Below are 17,084 nucleotides of genomic sequence, written 5' to 3' on the forward strand. Positions count from 1 at the left end.
CTGGGCTGCTTTTCTGGTCCCTCTGGCTCTGGCACAGCTCTCCTCCCCAGCTTAGCTTGGGCCCCTGCTTTCTCCTTAGCTCAGCCCCACTCTGTCTGACCCAGGCAAATCCAGCTCACACAGAGGACGGAACCTCCCTGGCCTCCTGACTCTCTGATTAGCCTGCCCACCCTGTCATTCAGGCTGACCTGGAGCATTGGCCTCTCCCCATTGTTCTTGGGGACTATCAGTCTCAGGGTCCTGGTTTCCCATAGACCCTTCCCCTTTTACTACTGGGAGCTAGCCAATCAAAACACCCGCACTGAATGTTAGTAAGGGGGCAACAGTCCCCTTACATAGATCAGACAGGCTCTTCTGAAGTCAACAGTATGTGATCCCATTACTATACACTAAAGCAGGTGAAAGATCGCCATCTCCAAACTGAAATTTTACCAGCTGAGCCCACTCTAGCTATAAGTGCTGCACCAGAATATCTCATCCAGAACCTTTCCACCACCATTTTCATAAACACACTCCACTTAATGTAGAACTCTCAGAACTTTACATGAGGCATTCAGCACCCAACAGGATTGATCCCTCAGTATACCTCTGCTAGATTTTAACATGCAAACAGCCAAGAATGGAGATTTGAGGCTAGCAGCAACATACAAATGAAAGGAGAGCTGACCAACGAAGATCTAACACCACAGTTTAGGGGAGACAACAGTAGTTGCACAGTGCAAGGGAGCCCAGAATTTTGCTCCACGGGAACAGAAGAAGAACTTGCATTTCATAAGAAGCTCTTCTCTTCTGCACAGAACACCCATTTATTCTAGCATTAGTTCTGCCTAGAGCACTTAGAAGCCCTGAAATAGCTGGTGAATCTGACAAGTAGTCTGGAAATTAAACTTCTTCTTGGATGCAGTTAGTATCTTCAGATTTAAATTATCTAAAGTCAGACATACTTTCAAATTTAGCCAATTACAATAGCTATACTAAATGCTTCTGTCAGTTTCCTGTGCTGAAGACAAAGTTGAGTCTTTTTTTAAATTTTAATAATGGATAAGAAGTAGGAGTAATGTCAATAATTTATGCTAGGGGACTTTGCTGATTTTACAGTGATTTGAATGCAGTTAACGTTTAGATAGGGATCTGGTTACAAAACACTTTTCCTCAGGTTTCAATGATTCATCCTCTGACTAATAGGTGCTCATGTACCTAATAGCAAAAATATTCCCTCAAACCCCCAGCAGGAGGCCACATTGTACTAAAAGTGGTCACCCAGGTCCATAATCACATCAGTGTAGGATGCAAATCCTGTATAAAAAAAACAAACATATTCAGTGAACACAAACCCATCTTTCAGTCTTATGTTACTTTGAAGCAGCAGCATGTGGCAAGAATTTTGGTTTCAATCAGTTCCAATCAAATTGATACTGAAAGCTCACTGATCAAACTGATTATTGTAAAGTTTTTAGTACTGATGGCACTAAATGCAGTTTAATGCTAGCTCAAAGAGAAGAAAACAAAAAAAAAATAACAAAAAAAGCCCAACTGTCAAACTTCTAGGCCATGGAATGAGAGCATGAAACTCAAATACAGCATAATGCAGCAGTATAGCTCCTACAATTGTGTTCCCTACTGCTTGGCTCAATGATTTAAAAAGCCTATTACTTTTTCACAGCTATAGGGGCTCTCTTTTACTTTGACTGATAGAGGCCTGTACTTTGGTGTTGAAGGTTCCAGGTTCAATCTCCACCGACAACAGTGGTGTCTATGTTTGTAATGTTTGTTAGTTACAACAAGCAACAGTACTTACTGTAAATCAGGGACTCCCAACTTAATTCAAATTAAGTAGGAATGTGAAGGTCACAACTATTGGAACGGACTGCAGACACCTTCATCTTTAAGCAGTGGTGCAGTCCACAGAGACTAGTGGTCCCAGAATACAATGCTACAGAAGTACAAAATACACGTATTTTATGCACATGAACTTCGAGAGGCTCAACCAGACAAATAAGAGAAGCTCAGGGCATGTCTACACTGGTAGAGTTACAGCGCTGGCAGTTATAGCACCACTCAGAGAGTGCTGAAGGGAAACCGCTGTTGTGTGTTCACACTGTCAGCTGCCTGCACAATAGCGTGTTCACACTTGTGGCATTTGCAGTGGTATTTGGAGCGGTGTACCTAACAGCAAAAAAGCTATCCCACAGAGCACCTCTTTCTCTTCTGCCGCTAAGAGTTATGGGAAGGCAGAGGGGGTCGCAGGGCATCCTGGGTCCTGTCCCAATGCCCTATGATGCATTGCTTCGAATCCCAGCAATCCCTGTGCGTCCATCTGCATTTGGTGCCAACTTTCAACGGTTTGTGTACTGTGTGCCTTGCATCTTCAGGCTGCAGGAACAGATCCCGAATTGTTGACCAGTATGCTGCTCGCTCTAACATGTCATGAGTGGCAGTGGAATTATTCCTTAAACTACAAAGGCAAAAGGAGTGCAACATTGATCTCGCCACACATAGTAGCTATGACATGAGATTGCTTGTGGCTTTCACGGAGGTGCTGACCACAGTGGAATGCCACTTTTGGGCTCGGGAAACGAGCATTGAGTGGTGGGATCACATTGTGATGCACCCCTGGGATGACGAGCAGTGGCTGCAGAACTTTCGGATGAGGAAAGCCACATTCATGGGACTGTGTGATGAGCTCGTCCCAGCCCTGCGGCACAAGGACACGAGAATGAGAGCTGCCCTGCCACTGGAGAAGCGTGTGGTGATTGCACTGTAGAAGCTGGCTACTCCAGACTGATACCAATCGGTCCCTAATCAGTTCGGAGTGGGAAAGTCTACCTTTGGACTCATGTTGACGGAAGTGTGCAGGGCCATTAATCAAATCCTGCTCCAAAAACCCATGACTCTGGGTAATGTGTGTGACATTGTAGATAGCTTTTCACAAATGGACTTCCCTAACTGTGGAGGGGTGATAGATGGCACGCATATTTCAATTCTGGCACCAGACCACCTAGCCACCGAGTACATTAATTGGAAGGGGTATTTCCTCAATGGTTCTCCAGGTGCTTCTGGATTACCGTGGGCGTTTCACAGACATTAACGCAGGCTGGTCCGGAAAAGTGCATGACACATGCATGTTTCGGAACTCTGGCCTGTTCAGAAAGCTGCAAGCAGGGACTTTCTTCGAAGATCACTGTAGGGGAAGTCAAGATGCCCACTGTGATCCTGGGAGACCCTGCCTATCCCTTAATGCGTGGCTTATGAAGCCATATATGGGGCAACTTGACAGCAGCAAGGAGCAGTTCAACAACAGGCTGAGCAAGTGCAGAATGACTGTTGAGCGTGTTTTTGGCCGTTTAAAAGCCCGCTGGTGCTACCTCTATGGGAAGCTGGACCTGGCTGAAGACAATATTACTGTGCTTATAGCCGCATGCCGTAAGCTACATAATATTTGTGAAGGGAAGGGTGAAAGCATCACTCAGGGCTAGACCTCAGAGGCTCAGCACCTGGAGCCTGAGTTTGAACAGCCAGAGACCAGGGCTATTAGAGGGGCACAGTGCGGGGCCATAAGCATCAGGGATGCCTTGAGGCAGCATTTTGAAGCTGAAAGTCACTAATATTTGTTGCTATGCTCAGGAGTGCAGTGCTTGTAATGCTAAGAGGTGATTGGTACAGACAATGCACGATGTGGGTTTAACATAATTGTACGCTGCTTTGAAGGGCTCTTTTTGCTTTCAATTAATAGAATAAAGAGTGCTTTCAAACCAACACAATTCTTTTATTAAAAGACAACAACCAGAGGAGAGAGTAAAAAAAAACCAACCCATCAGCAGTGAGGGGAATGGGGGAAAGGGACAGTCCCAGGAGGAGGAGGGGTCCAGGGACAGCTACAGATTGTGTGTGTCCAGGGATCATATCCAACCGTCTCCTCTGGAGTACAATACAGTGAATACTGTACTTCAGCAGGGCCAAACTGCAGAGGGACGGGTGTTGAGTGCAGTGGATAGTGAGAGTCCGCAGGACTGGACTGTGATGGAGCAGGAATGGAATGCCGCGGGTATAGACTGGAGCTAGGAGGTTGATAATGTGTTGGCGGTGTCTGGGGGGAGCATGGGAAAGAGTTTTGCGACAGCGGCTGAAGGGGAGGGCGGGCGCCGGAGCTGCTTGCTTTGAAGAACTAGTATTGCCTGGAGCATATCTGCTTGGTGCTCCGTAAGCTGTAAGAGCTGCTCCATGGCTTAATTTTGGCATACCGAGTTCTCCTTTCGGTCCCTCTTCTCACTGTCCCACCACTCCTTCAATTCCTGTTTCTTGACGGCGGAGTGCATCATAACCTCACACAGAAAGTCGTCCTTATCTCTTCTTGGCCACTTTCTAATTCTGCGCAGCCGTTCAGCCGCTGATAACAAAGAGAGAGGCTAGCTCCAAAGGTCATCTCTGTGAAGTTTAAATGCAACATTTTACAGAAGCAGTATTGTTTGCAACACAGAGAACACTGATTCAGTAATTTAAAACAGAGCCGGTATTCACACACCTTTCACTGACTGACCGACCCCAGGCAAGCACACATGAGCCACAAGACCCACAAAATGGTGAGTAGCTGCAGGGACAGGTCTTCCCCGACCCTGCTGTACATTGGGCATGTGGCTCTTGGGGAGAGCCAGCACTGTAGCGGGTGGGGCTGACAATCATTCCTGTCCTCACACTTTCCACAGGATGTGATCATTATGGAAGATATCTCGCTGCTGAGGGTGAGAAGGGAATCAAGGAAGGGTCTTCTCCAAGGCTGTGGCTTCTGCCCTGGCCTCTGTGCGGCTCACCTGTGTGCAGCAATAGTCCTCGTCCGTCCCCCCGTGACGGCACAGTGGCGCAGGAAAGTTACCGTTAATAGGGCAATAAACAGCAGCTCTGCTAAAGAACCTGAGGCAGTGGATTGCCCAGTATCGCCACGTGAGTTTCCTGGAGATCTCTGAGGGAGATTCCCGTGAAGTGAGGGAGTCAATCAACAGCCTGTTCTGCTGCTCAGACTAGGCACGTGGTGGGAGACAAGCCTGCTTTCTGCAACCCTCCTGCCCCAACAACTCGCTTCAGCAATTCCCAAAATCAGATCCACTTACCAGGGGCCTCCTCTCCTGTTTGCGCTTCGCCAACATCTGACAGCTGTGACTGAGTAGCCTCCTCTAGGGTAGAAAAGAACTCCTGGCTGCTTGCATCTCTGTCCTCCGAGTCATCCTCTGCATCTTGGTCCCCCTCCCCCTTCACATCCTCGTCCAAGATTTCCTCCTCCTGGCTCAGTCCATTCTCAACTGGCACGCGAGCCACCGAAGTAGCCACAGTGGTTTTCGCAGTGTAGGGGGGTTGCCTCCGAGTATCGCATCCAACTCTTTGTAGAACCGGCAGCTCGTGAGCGCAGCACCAGAGCGGCAGTTTGCCTCCCGCGCCTTGTGGTAGGTGTTCCGCAGCTCCTTCACTTTGACCCTGCACTACAGTGTGTCCCGGTTATAGCCCCTTTCTGTCATGCATCGTGAAATCTGTCTGTAGGTATCATAATTCCTATGGCTGGAGTGCAGCTGGGACTGGACAGCCTCCTCTCCCCAAATGTTGATGAAGTCCAGCAGCTCGGCATTGTTCCAAGCAAGGGATCGCCAGGTGCGTGGCGCAGGCATGGCCACCTACAAAGACGTGCTGAGAACCTGCATGCATCACTGAACAAACAGGAAGGGGACTTTCAAATTCCAAAGGCATTTACGGGGTGGGGATAACGGTTGGTTACCTGAGGGCAGGGCAGTAGAGTTCAAACTGATGAGCAGAGGGGCAAGAACAGGCATCGTGGGATGCCTCCCGGAGGCCAATCACAGCGCTGTAATGACCATGGCGTCTATACTGGCATCGCAGCCCTGTTGCCCCGGCGCAAAAAGCTCTACACCTCTTGTCAGGGTGGTATTTTTACAGCGCTACAATGGCACAGTTTCTGTGCACTAAGTTGGCATGTCAGTGTGTAACACCTTGGGAGTTCCAGCACAGAAAACTGATTTACTGAGCAGAAACTTGCCAGTGTAGACAGGGCCTCCGAAATAAAACCACATCAGCCAATCCCTGCTGTGGAAATGCTGTGCATTAAGAGTAGTTCAGCCTGCCTGTCACAGCAAGGAAGGATGGATGCGTATGAAAGTTTAGAAAAAACAAAAGAAAAAGAAAAAACACAGGTGGTAGGAAGCAACGTTAAGGCATATTTGAAGATTTACAACATAATTAGCAGGCTGGGGCCAGAAGGGAAATTCCTCCTCAAAGGTTTAAGTGGACAATGAGTTTCCCTGAAACCTCCAGGAGGTGGTTCCCAGCTCCTCAGCTGGGAAAACAAATGCTGGAAAAACTGTTTTAGTTCATTACTGACCTCAGTTAAAATCTTAGTACCAGTGAACTCCACTGCAGATCTGTGTGACTTCTTGCTTCAGTGTGGTACAGTTGTAAGAACATGTACAGCACAAAATCCCACTTTTTTGAGAATACAGCTGTCAATATGCTACTGTGTTCAAATCAATGCTTCAACAGTCACAGCAGGCTTATCAATCAGATTAATGCTTTAGGGCCTGATCCTGTATTCCTGACACAAGGAAAACTCCCACTAACTTAACTGAAAGCGTTGTGTATGTTATTACTGCAGAATCAGGGCCATGTAGTATAAGATTTAAAATTCCACAAGAACTGTAGCATGGACTCATTCCCCATTGTTTATAATAGTCAAGAACAATGTTTCTCAACCTTTCTTAGGTTGGTGACCCCTTATTCTAAGATAAAAATGTTCATGTTTCCCTTACAGATTTTACTTATGTTTATAGTTAAATGTATCAGCAATCACAATACTAAGCCTAAATAGGACAATTACGACAACAACTACTACATTGAACCTCACAAACACTGAAGGTTTTATTTTCTTTGCTTTAGAACTGTAATGAACATTTTCAACATCTTGTAACACCTGACTGCCTTTTGTGACCCTGTGGGGTCATGACCATTGGTTGAGAAACAAGAATCCAAGTCCTGTAATACTAGAATACAAGTCTACAATCCAAGTCCTGTAATTTCCTTCTGATGTGATCCTTAAAAGTGTGAATGTGGTAAACTCCCTGCATTTCATATTTAAACCTTAACCGAAATTAAAATGTTAACAAAATACATTCAAAAAAGTCTGGATTATCATTTATACTGAGGTTTTGTAGTGTAAAGGGGCCTTAAAGTGGACATAAATGTAATTTACATCCACTTTAAGGCCCCTTTACATTGTCAGAAGTGTAAAACAGCCGTTCAATAAATCAAATCAGATCTAGAGAGTTCCCTTTTTTCCTTCTTGCTTGCAATAATACTCATCTTCCTCCCTTTGTAAAGTGACTGGATAATTATGAAGCAAAGAAACAAATTTAGGAGGAATACATCATTCATTAAGGTTTAAGGCCCAGTTCTGCCACCTTTCTCACATTAAATAGTACCTTACTTCATAAGTAGCCCCATTCAAATAACTGATTACACTCAGAATAAGGTACTGCTCCCCACAAGCAAGGGTGTCAAAAATCATGCCCTAAGTGAAGATGAACATGAAACAATCTATCTGCAGTTTAAGGGTTAACTTCTTAAAAATCAGAAACCCATTCACTATATGCGAAAATGCACAACTGCCATAGGAGCACATGCAAATCAGGTATATGCATGTGTAAAATGGGCATTTAGGAATTTATCCTTCCTCCCCTAATTTATGTATGCAATCTTGGTAACTGTACATGCATGGCACCTTAACATCTAAAAGTAATTAAAAACATTCTTGGAACTTACAGTGCTTTATTATTGGTTCAGCATCAAAAATTCAAATAGTGATTAAAAAATACCGAAGATAGGAGAACCTCACCAATTCAAACCAAACTGGGAACTGCTTCGCAAAATTATTGAATTTTACAAGTTAGTAAGCAAATGAATAAACACATACCACAAAGGGAAAAAAGCAAGGAGAAACTTTTCTGCTTTGTTCATTTATTTTAATAACTTCGATGTACTCTTAATTCTCCATAATATTCCTTTATGTGCTAGTGAGTGTACTTCAATATATTTTGTATAAACAATGAAGTCTAATACAAAGACCTCAATTCACCACCTGCTATAGGGGCAGTGCCCCACTAATATTCACTGAATAATATAAGCGCATGTCAGTGAGGTTCTGCTATTAAAAAAAAGTATCTCTGCCCTCAAGAACTTGTGCCCTATGGGCCAATTCCTGTGTGGTGCTGAGTGCTCTCTCAGTTAATGGTAATACAAATAATAATGTTATTAATAATAAAAATAATAACTGAAGCAGAGGGCAGTAAACACCTTGCAGGGAGTGCTCAGGATCTTGCAAGAACAGACTCTGACAAACAAAAAACAAAACAGGACCACAGTGCAGGCTCAGCAGAGGGAGGAGAGGGGGAAGAGACCACCTTAGTGAGAACAGACTGGGAAGGACAGTGGTAGAAGGTTTTAATGAGATCTGGTAGAAAATTTTTGGACTTTTGAAAGAAAATGGAAATTATTTTTCCTTTTCCAAACAGTGCTAATTTAAAAGAGAGATCTAAAGGGAAAGAATTCAAAAAGCTTCTGAGAACCTGAGAGAGAACCTAATGAGCTATGAAGTCCTCTGTGGACATTGCTATGCGGATATAAATTTGCGTGCTTAGTTGTTTGATAATGTTGTGATGGGTGGCTAGAGTAAAAGGAGACGCCTCTGCAGGTATGTGGAATTCACTTTGCTATTACGAAGTGTCGTTCAGATATAAAAGGTAGTTTGTTATAGAGAAAACACTGGCAAAATATTTTTTATAGCAGCTATCATCTGAGGATTTTAAAGAGTTTTAGAATCATTAGTGACTTCTCAATGTGTGTGCAATCCAAGTATTATCCACATTTTACACACAAGGAAACGGAGGCACACAGTCTCAGTGATTTGGTGGAGATTACACAGTGAGCCAGTAGCAGAAACTAGACTAGAAACCCTGGCTCTGTGATGCCCAGTCTTGTACCATAACCACAAGATCATCTCTCCTCCCTAACTGCATTTACTGATCTGCAATATTGATGGTAAAAACACAAAAATTCAACTTTTTTAAAAAATGAATTCACTGCTTAATGCATTAGACACAAAATCAACTCTTACAGAGCAAAAGGGAACAAAATGACCTTGTTTACCTGCAGTGCTTTGAATCTCAATCTCTCTCTGTTCGCTTGTGACATCTGTAGTAAATGCGTGTTAGTACATTTACAATTTTTGGCTGAATACGCTAATATGGAGTCTACCCCACAAGCAGCCAAGCTATTTGATAAACAGAGTGAAATACACACAAAACAGCCACCTCTAAATGCAGTTAATTATTAACACCACGGTGCTATATCAAGGGCCAGATTCTCTGTGGTGGAATACTGAAATCATTAGAGTTCTGCTGATGATGAATCTGGCCCAATTAATTTAATATTGTCAATTAACAACTATAATACATAGTAACACACAGAATTAGGGATTACACTATAGAAATCATATTCTATTAATACCTATTACTCATATAATTTTTCCCCAGTCGTCTCTCTAATTAGGCATGGTTTTAAGGTCTAATCCTGCACCACTGAAGTCAATGAAAGTGTTGCCATTGACTTCAATATGAGCAGAATATAGCTATTAATTTTTCACCAACAATGTGTTGTATTCAGTTTGTATACTAAATTCTTACAGTCATTTCAGAGAATGATTTCCTTTTAATAAAACAATACTTACAGAACACTTAGAGAACTCTTCACATTTTTTAAAGCCTGCACAAACATTATTAACGAATTGAGCTTTATCACATCCTTGTGAGGAAGGCGGTGGGAGCTAAATATTATTGTAATTGTACAGATGGGGAAACTGAGGCACAGAGCAGTACCGTGACATGCCCAAGATCACACAGCAGATCACTGGCATTAGAATTCATATCCTTTCCCATGCTCAGTACAGCAGACAGAGAGGGGCATATTCAAAACCACTCGGCACTAGTCTAATGCCACTCCAATTAAAGACAAAGCAGTATCAGGCCAACCCTGAGTGCTTCCGGAAATCCAACCCTGATCTTCTGAAGCCCTTTGCCCCATGTGTGCAATATACCAGAATATTTTTACACTTTTAGCAAGATTTAAAAAAAGGAAAAGAAAGAAAGAAGTGAGCAGGAGATGGGGGTGGAGAGAGGTTCTCCCATCGTACCTACTGGAAGCTCACTGCCTCACCCTTCCCCAACACAACCACTGCTTCCTCTTGATCACTGCAGGCATACTGACCATTCCAGCAGATGATGCCTGACCATCAAGATGCATTCCCAACATGCAGAATTCAGCAATGGGATATTCCAGATCTGATACTATTCGGAACATTTGGCAATTAGTTCCTCGTATGTACAAGACTTGCTAAAACTAAGACATGGAGGGGAGGTGGTCAGGTCAAGAAATCTGCCTCATAAAATAAAAATACAGAAATTCATAAATTAAAAGATTTCTGGCTTAGTTCCAAATGCAGCCAGCTAGGTTGCAAGAATAAACATAGCAAGATCTGAAGGATTTCCGTTTGCCCTTCCTTCCTCTCCCCATAGCAATGTTTTGCACAGGCATAAGGAGAGTATGATTACTTGAGGGTATTTAAGAGACATTCCTAATGCTTCTACCTCAAATACCAGCCAAGAAAAACTTTCCTTCTGAGTTTTGAGAGCTAACATATCGTTCTTCACATAAAAACTAAACACTTGCAGCTAGGGACCAATAACAGTTTCCATAGTCTGTGAGAACCATCTTTTCAAAATTAAATGCTGCCAATCCTGCATTTTCAGTTTGTATTTATACTTAGTGAACAATAAGAACATACAGTATCAGTAAATCCCACACTTCTGAAATTACTTACCTGGAAACATGTCACTCCTACAGAAAAACTGGTCTCAAGAACTTGCTCACCAATTCACAGTACTTTCCCCAACATTGAAAATGCTGGCGATCTCACTATCCCTTGATCAACATCTATCTTTACTATGTTGATGATTAAAACAAAAAAGCAATTATGGGCCAGATTCCAACTGCTGTTCTGCTGATGTAAATCTGAAGCAGCTTTGCTTCCTTCAGTTGAAGTTACTCCAGGTTTGCAACTGTGGAACTGAGATCAGAATCTGGCCTGTGATACTTTATATTATATTAAAAAAAAAGTAATAGAAAAGCAACTTGCTGTTTTATAGAGCTATGAAAATATCCCCATAAGGCAATCCAATGACAGTGTCAATGCATTTTAAAGAGCAGAAATTAGATACAAGCTATTGTAAAATTACAAGCCTCAAGTCTTATAATATTCAAAAGATCACCAAGAGAGAGAGAGAGACAAAAACACACACACAGAATGAGTTACCTCGATTCTTGTTGAAAGGTACACAGCCAGTACAAGGCACAAGGCATGTTTTCGGCCGTTAATAAAAAGAAGCACAAGCAAATGAATAGCTTTCAGATTAATCCAAATCGTTTTAGTTTCTGTGCTGCAGTTTCACCACTCCCACAGAGTAATCGGTACGCATACTTTATAGTGAAAGCAAAGTTCAGGTCATAATTAGAATGGGAGGAGACCAAAAAAACCCCAGTATGCTAGTCGAAGTATAATTCTTGCTGGTTTGTTTTAAAGTGGGGGGGGGGTAGGGGAGGGACACGGACGGAGGAACAGGGCTGGTGGGAGGGAGGGAAAGTAGAAGGAGGTGTTCTACAAATACTTATACGTTTATCTACATTTTATGTGATCTGAATGGTCAGACCAGGAAGTAAGAGAACTTTTAAGTGAGTGATTTATGGAAAGATTATCACATGTCTGACGAGCAGAACAAATATGGTGCCAATTTTTCTCTTGGTTACAGTGGTGTAAAACTGGTGTTAAAGCCATTGACCGATTAATTTCTTTTGGTGTAAATGAGATCAGAATTTGGCCCTGTGTAAAGACACTGGGGGAATTTTAAAAGAGAATTAAAATAGTGAGGTATATTTACTTTTGGATACTTGCCACATAAAAGTACATGCATTAATAAAGAACAGGTTATATATAGTATGAGTCCTCTAAAGTAAAGCTGGGAGTTAAAAATACAAAAATGAGACAGCACAGAACTCCTGCTTCCCTAGCAATGTCCAAGGCAAAGAAGAGAACACAGCTTAACTAGTTAAGCAATTGTTGCTCCAAAGGTCAGTTCAATAGAGGAATTGCCACACTAGATGAAACCAATGGTACATCTACCAAAGGTAGATTATTTGATACACCTCTATCATGTTTCCTCTTATCTGTCTCCTCTCCGAACAATCTAACCCCAATCTACTTAATCTCTCACCTCATATGAAATCTTCACACAGTTCAAGATATTAAAATCAGTTTTAAATATTCAAAGACAAGACGATGCATAAATGACCAACTGAAAATTGCTATTGTATATAGAAAAGGAGGACTTGTGGCACCTTAGAGACTAACAAATTTTTTGAAGTTTTGAACCATGATTTGAGGACTTCAATAGCTCAGACATGGGTGAGGTTTTTCATAGGAGTGGTGGGTGACATTCTGTGGCCTGCGCTGTGCAGGAGGTCGGACTAGATGATCAGAGTGGTCCCTTCTGACCTTAGTATCTATGAATCTATGAATCTAACAAATTTATTTGAGCATAAGCTTTCGTGAGCTACAGCTCACTTCAGCATCCAATGAAGTGAGCTGTAGCTCACGAAAGCTTATGCTCAAATGAATTTGTTAGTCCCTAAGGTGCCACAAGTCCTCCTTTTCTTTTTGTGGATACAGACTAACACGGCTGCTACTCTGAATACTGTATATACTAATCTTATGCCTTTCTGGTGTTCTGTCATAGTTCAGGAAATCCATATGCCAGAGTGGAACCATACTGAAAAGGGGCTAAATGTAATAAAGTATGTTTCAGTACCTATATAGCATCACAGCTGATTTCAGTGAATAGGATTGTGCATACAAATCCAATTTAGTATCACATGATTAATTATTCCACAGGACAGCATGGCATGTTTCATCTAGGATCATTAGTATCACACCATTAGGTGCTAGATTCAAGAAGTGTTATTTGGACTAAGTATCAGACACTAGTAGCGCTTCTAGCCTCAACTACTACTAAGTATGGAAGTCAGAAGCACTCTGAAGTTGCAGCACTTCTGGTGTTAACTGTAGAAACAGCTGTCTAAGAGGGGTACATGAGAATATGTGAGGGTATAATGAGAAACAATGATTATGAGATAGTGTAAATTCTCAGATGGTGTGAATTCGTTTAGATCCACTGCCTTTAAAAGTTTACACCAGCTGAGGATGTGGCCTAGTGGGATGACAATCTGCATTTAGTCTGTTATCTGAAAAAAATACTAGCTAACGAGATCTAGTAACCTGTGGAATACTCATCAAAGGGAACCGTGGAAGCCCTCCTGCTCGGACATAATTCGGCATTTCCATAAGGTAGTGGAGGGCTATATGTGACCTAATAGACCCTTTCCATCTCTAATTTGTGAGTTTCTATGCTAGGATGTGGGAGGGAAGACTGTGAGGCAAGTGGGCAGGAGAAAGAGGAGTGTGAAAGGGGATTAAATAGGATCTAAGGAAGAATGGCAAAGAACGGGTGAGCGAGTAAAAAAGGAAGAAACAGAAAGAAAAAATAGGGAGGGAGATAGAAGAGATGACAGAACAGGAGAGAGGCAGACACACAAGAACGAAGAGGCAAAATGTGGCTCACCAGAGGCAGCATCCCACTGTTAGTGACAGGCCAGAAGCCCTGCTGCCTTCAGAAAGCCAGCTCAGACAACAGAAGGTCCAGAAGCACTGAGGAAAGGCTGATTCATCTGACCTAAAACAAAACTAAAAACAGTGCAAGCCTTACTTTTAAAACGGTAACCTCTTCTTGTCAATGGGAGGGCTCTGATTTCTTGTGCGACAAATTCCTGATTCAAAGCCTACACAATGCAAAACAGGTGTTAGAGTCACAAAATTACGATTTGTTTCATTAGGCTGGAACTGTGTATAATGAGCTTGTTTTATGTTAGATGGCTGTAAATTATTAAATAATTGACTTAATTATATATAACTGGACCATATGCTACTGTCAAGCCTGCCCTGTGATTCACTGACATATAACTTTACTGTCATGTTTAAAGGTGACCTGCAAATCAATTTACTAAATCAATATCTACTTAAACTCATAATAAATTCTGAGGGTCAAATTATGGCTGCCCCAACAGGAGTACACTGTGGAAGGATTTTTTGGGGGCGGGAAGAAGGGAGTTTGCAGAGGGCACAGGGGAGCCGTTAACACGGTTCTAGCTCTTTAGAATCGTAATAACCTCACAGTCTGGCTAATGGGAGCATTCACTATGGTATTAATTTAAGTAGATGGAAACACAGCAAGCGGTTTGCAAATCACTTGCAGGCTACTCACTCAACACATTTTCCTGTTCTTCCAAACAAGTCACATCTCCAGATCCACTTGTGTGTGATGGCAGAGCTCAAAAAAGGACCAAAAATAAGCAAAACTAATGTAAAACCCTCCAGTAATTTTTATGATATTGTCCAAAATAGGTGGATCTACAAGGGAAATTCTGAGCAGAAATAAAGGCTCAGAATTCAGAATATCTTCACTGGACTAACTCAAGCCTCCTCAAACACATAGTGAATATGGTTCTAGCTGAAACACTCTGGATCTATAAACCAATGACTGGATCATTATGAGACACCTGCCCTGAGTGATTCTGTATTAAAAACTGTGTTGCACTAAAGGAGGATTTAAAACTCTCAAACACATGAAACCTCACACTGAACAGTCTCAAGACAATACCATCTCAGTAAAATCAAACTTGACTTCCCAAGACCACTGACACGCTAAAGTGTCCTGCCAGGATTTTCACCAGTCAAATCAATACAAAACCATTCCTGCTGGACATTTTTTTTTGGTCAATCTTACTTTTTGTTTTGGGGACCCCTGAACTTAAGGGCCACACTCATGAAGCTCAGGTTTCATACAATGTTTAATATTGCATTACAATTTGAACATTTGGGGAAATTTTCATAAAGTATACCAAAACAAGGATTTTTCATCATGTGGGTTTTTGTCACAGATGCCAAATGAACACTGCATCTTCATGGACAATTTCCTTTCTCCATCAGTGCTTACCTGGCTCTTCTTCAGATAGATTTTTTAACTAGCCCCTCGCCTGAACTTTCTCTGTGCTTCAACCAATCTGTTACTCTTCTGCACCTTCCAACTTCTGACTAATCTTATTTGATTAGTTGATCAGCAAGAGATCCACTGAAAGAGTCCTGATAAGGTTCAATCAGACCAGGGTTCCAATCCAGTAAAGAACAGGAGATTCTCCAGATAGAGAAGGTGTCTCTTCCCTAGTGGAATTCAAAGTTCTGCTTCACACTCAGCTTTGCTGGCAATCATAGACACCAAGAGTGGGTGCTCTGGGGCTCAAGGACCCACGGAAAAAAAAATGAGAGTGTTCATCACCTACAAACTACCAGTAGGTGGCAGAAGCACATTCATGGAGCACAGTGAAACTAGAAGGCAGAAAGCATCTACCAGCAAAAACAAAAGTCAGCACCTGTGCCGGCTCCTATTCCGCTCCCTTGGCCCTATCCAAGTCACTTACCAGGGGCCTCCTTCTACACCTGGAAAATTTCCTCTGATTAACCAGAGAGAAGCTTTGGTCCAACGAACTTCATCAGTTCTGATGCACTGGAACTTAACAATAAAACTCCCTTTCAATTGCAACATATAACAACCCACAATGTATACATCCAGTGCCTCATAACCACACTCAAATACAATCTCCCCTCTCTAACCTCAGAAAGTTTTCTGCAGAAGCAAGACATTACACACCTTTAAAAGTAAAAACATACCTGTTGTTAAGACCTTAACCATGTGACCAGAGATAGGCTGAGTATCTGAGTGTGATTTTCAAGAACTGGATATTATGGTATTTAAGTGGAAAGACTTGTAAACCGATGTTTGTCTGTATGTTAATGCTGCTTTAATTGCTAATTCTCTTGGTTTTCAGTGAGTGCAATGCTACGCAATGTACTCAAACAACCTTGGGTTAAGCAATTTTTGTGTGCGTGTATGTTTGTGTAACATTTACGGATCATTTCTACTAGCACTACTGATGAAGGAAAACCAACTCTTATCAACCCTCTTAAATCCCAAACGATAAGCAGCGCTTATCAGAATTCAGTTGAAAAATATATATAATATACAGGAAAATTACTCTGGCATCATGATTACAAGAGACTTTTCCTAAGGAAAACTGTCTTCAGTTTCACAAAGCCCCTAGCCAAATGCTTCCACCAGATACACACCCACTCACACACCATATGAGTGAGGAGACATGACAGAATGGAAACTGTTGAGAGGGGAGCAGCATTCTGTGGATTGGATCATGGATGTAGAAGTGAGAGACATCTCACATGTGTGCTTTTTTTGGGTTGTTGATAGCTGCATAGTGACATGCTACATGCTAACAGTGATGCAGGAGAGTACAGCTGAATTAGCCTGTATTACATACCCCTCACTTCCCTGATGTACATTCCAAATTAAAAACTGCTTTAAAATGAAATTTTAACCACCAATGTGAGTACATTAGTCTCCCATGTAAGTCTGTAATTTTAGCCCTGGTCTACACTACAGCGGTAGTGTAGAGCGGCAGCGAACCAGCGGAGCAGCGGGGACAGCAGAGCAGCTCACAGCAGGAGTTTGCCTGGGAGTTCGCCTGGAGTGAGCCCATTGAGGCTTACATCTTGCCAACGTCTCTGAGGAAGCTCCGTAGTAGGTAGGTGATATGGAAGGGGGGAATTCAGCTGTTGTGACCTGCACTGGATGTGCCATGTTTGTCTTTCTTCCACAGGACAGAAGCGACTTTGTCTGTACAAAGTGCAAGCTGGTCTCCATATTGGAAGAGAAGATTGAAGGTCTGGAGCAACAGGTAACGACCCTGCGTTGTATACGAGAGACTGAGGATTTTCTGGACCAAACTCAGGATAGCCTTCT

At 42.5% G+C, this 17,084-nt stretch overlaps 1 long non-coding RNA gene across 1 annotated transcript in view; it reads left to right on the plus strand.

The window, feature by feature from the left end:
- The first annotated feature begins 5,324 nt into the window (after positions 1-5,324).
- LOC122456943 overlaps positions 5,325-17,084 on the plus strand; it is a 33,300-nt gene continuing 21,540 nt past the window's right edge. The window contains exons 1-2 of the long non-coding RNA XR_006276127.1: positions 5,325-5,435; positions 8,565-8,743. This is a non-coding gene — a long non-coding RNA (uncharacterized LOC122456943). The remainder of the gene's footprint in view (positions 5,436-8,564; positions 8,744-17,084) is intronic.

Source organism: Dermochelys coriacea, chromosome 1, assembly GCF_009764565.3.
Source record: "Dermochelys coriacea isolate rDerCor1 chromosome 1, rDerCor1.pri.v4, whole genome shotgun sequence".
NCBI classification, from domain to species: Eukaryota; Metazoa; Chordata; order Testudines; family Dermochelyidae; genus Dermochelys; species Dermochelys coriacea.